We start from the raw sequence: 3,827 nt of genomic DNA, 5'->3' as shown, positions 1-3,827 counted from the left end.
ATTATTATTATTATTATTATTATTATTATTATTATTATTATTATTATTATTATTATTATTATTATTATTATTATTATTATTATAATTATTATTATTATTATTATTATTATTATTATTATTATTATTATTATTATTAATGCAACAGGTAATATTTTTATATTTTTGGTTTTTTCCGTCGTTTCAATATCACCATAACAAACATGTGAGCACCACGTGTCATTAACTTTTTTTTTTCGCTTTGGTGATTCCTCCTTTTTATTATTATTATTATTATATTCATTGTGATGTTGAGTTTAAAAGGAAAACATTACATCCCCCTCTTTTTTTAATTTTAAAATAAAAATCACAAACAAAAAGAAAAGCGAAACAACCACAAACAGGTGATAGATAACAAACGACAAGATTATAACATGAAAAAAATAATGTAAACAATTTATATTTAAATATAATAAAATTTAATAAAAAAAAAAAAAGAAATTTTTTAATCATTAACCATTTCCTGTAATAAAATCTCAACAGTCACACCCTTCCCCCCCCTCGTAAATTGTAGTAATAATAATAAAAATAATAATTAAACGTTATATTTACAGGAGTTGTAGGAGTAAGTAAGAAAAAATTAAAAACGATTTCGATTTAATTTAAAATAATAATAATAATAGTATATAAAAATCTTCGATGCAATTTAGAGAAAAAAGGAAAAAAGGAAAAATTACCGTAATTACCTTTTCTCAATAAGATTTTATAATAAAAAGAAAATTCAAAAAAAATTTTTTTTATTATGGGATCTCAACCATGATTTTTTATTTTTGGAGCGCACACGAGCTTGCCCCCCAAACGGTTTCAACCGATTTATTATTTATAACCCAATAATTTTAACGAATAGAATAATAATAATCAAAAATATTAAAAAAATGTCGGACGGATAATTTTCTACTACTATTATTATTATTATTATTATTATTATAAATTTAAATAACTGTAACGAGCGGTTGAAAAAAAAAAAAAAAATTGATAGAAGTATTAACTAACTAACTGACTAACTACTGATTCAACAAACCGAGAGTAAATTAAAATACATAATTTATTACAATTACGTTTGATGTAGTTGTTATTAATAAATCAACCAAAACCCCAACAACAACAACAAACAACAACCAACAAACCTAATTTCATAAAAAAACGTTAACGGTTAATAAGTTGGGAATTTAATAATTTTTTAACTAATGTAATGATAACTTATTCGCACGTGCACGCGCACGCATACCTATGTACGTATAAGGCACGGTTCTATGTTAGTATATATATATAGGTATCTATTTATTAATCGTTTTATTAATAAATAAAATCTATTAAAAAAGGGTTATCAAATGAAGAGACCTTTACTATGTAATTTAAAACCCGTTATTTATCTAATAGAAATTTTTTTTTCTTCCCTCTCTTTGTTCTTTTGTTTTATTTATTATTATTATTATTATTCGAGTTGCGAAATATCGATTTTAATTATTATTATTTATTAATAAAAAAATGATGGTGACATTTTAAAAAATTTTGAAACAATAATAATAATAATAATAATAAATATAGAGTTGGTCGGTCGATCGGTCGGTCGAAGTAAAAAAAAAATTTAAATTTTTTTTGTATCATTCTAAAGCCACGACAAGTTGTTTTTGACATTTAAATCAAAACATGTTTTTATTTTTTTTCAAGTTTTATTTAATGTCACGTAAGAATAAATTTAAAAAAAAAACCTGAATGGCAGTTTGCGTTTTAAGGTTTTCAAGGATTACATAAAAAACGGATTACATGTTATTATAAATCGTGAAATGATTTCATGCAGAAAGCAAAAAAAAAAAAAAAAAATTGTCATTTTGGAATTTCTCGAAATATTTATAATCAAAACGATGTTCGTTTTTTAAAAAAATGTCGTCTTGCAATCGTTTATATTTACCGTAGCAAAAAAAAAACGAAAAATTCAATAATAATTTTATAGCAAAATTTTCTCAAATGTATCAACGTCATCGTGTCATGAAAAATAATAATCATCGCGAATTGATAATTCACAAACCTAATTTCCAATAGGCATTACGTAATTCACGTAAGAAATCAAACGAGAAAAAAGGGAAAAAAACCCATACCTCCCGCCCCCATTTTTTCTATATAATAAAAGTTTGCTACATTTTATCGAAGGACAAAAGTGAAAGTTAATCATTTATTGCCAGTCTGTACATGGGAAGTAAAAGTTTCATTTAACTGGTTTACGAAAAAAAAAAAAAACATTCACTATTAAATAATAAACATTCTTCTGCTTTTTCTTCTGCTTTTTTTTAATTTCCTTAAATCTTACATACACTAATTTTAAATTTATTTTGTTTTTACAAAACTAAATATTTTATTCAAATCTTTAATTTTTTTGTGTGTGTACCTTCAAGGTAATTTCACCCACATTAAAAACGCGCCGATGGTGGCCTTTTTTAAACAAATTATCATTTCCTTAAGTAATTATTACTAAGTAATATTATTTTTAAAATGGATATATCATTGAAACCAACCCAAAAGAAATTATAATTAAAAAAAAAAAATAAACACGTCTTGGGAGGGGGAGAGAGAGAGAGAGAAAGGAACGTCAAACGAGGCATTTTAGCTATTTATTAAACCCCCCCCCCCAAAACATTTTTTTTTCCGGGTAACGAATTTTTTTTTTTACCCCGATGATAATCAGACCGTAATAAATATGGCTGACGATGACGTAAAAACAAAAACAAAAACAAAATAAAAACATAATCGATGTGTTATCAATATTAAAGAAAAATCACATTTTCCAATAAAATACAAACAATTATTATTATTATTAATACTTTTCGTGAGTTACGCACAAAGTGCGTAATTTTTTTTTCAATGCCGTTTTAATGGGACACGCACAATCATTAAACTCAATAATAATAATAATAATAATAATAATTTGTCAATTTGCCTTTTTATCACGACGTTCAACAGACACTCACTCGATGACCCAGAAAAGAAAAAAATTTTTTTTTTTTTTTAAGGTTTTTCTAATGAGTCACGACGACGACGACGACGACGTCGTCGACTTTTAAATAAAATAATAAATAATCATTATTATTATTACGGTAATGGGAATAAATTGAAGATTATTATTCGATTGGAAAAAGTTTTCCAAAAACAATCGACAATATAAAATCCATGTTAATTTATTTATAAAAATTTTTTACGGTTTTTTCGTTTGTTTTGTTTTCGAATCGATAATTACGTCATTTACCGCGCGTTTTATTAAATTACCGTTTTTTTTTTTTTTTTTTTTTGCGTGCGTGTTAATTTTCAAACAAAACCGAGAGAGAGAGAGAAAGAGAATCAAAAGGAGAAAACCTTGGATTTAAAAAAAATTCATTCTTAAAAGAAAAAAAAAAGAAAAAAGAAAAATGATTTTTGTGATATTATCCAATGTGTTATTGCCATGGCTGTGTTTATACCATGTTGCCACACGAGCGGATCACCTTTAAGCAAAGTGACCGTACATATATATATATATATATATATATATATAAAAAAGTTAAGAGAGAGAGAGAGAAGTAGGAGAGGAACTTTGGTTCACTTGGTTTTTGTTTATATTTTTTTAACAAACAACGTTTCATTTTATTTATACCTACTTCTTTCACACAAAAAAAAATATTATTTTTTAAATATAATAAATAATAAATAATTTTTCTTTTCTTTTCTTTTTTGCCCTTTTTTCTTTTTTTTTTAAATAAATATTCTTTTAACTTAAATGATTTTCATTATTAAAGAAAAAGTCTCCAGGCGTTCACGAG

Source organism: Pediculus humanus, genomic scaffold (assembly GCF_000006295.1).
Source record: "Pediculus humanus corporis 1103172107587 genomic scaffold, whole genome shotgun sequence".
Classification (NCBI taxonomy): domain Eukaryota; kingdom Metazoa; phylum Arthropoda; class Insecta; order Psocodea; family Pediculidae; genus Pediculus; species Pediculus humanus.
This window is presented reverse-complemented; position numbering follows the sequence as displayed.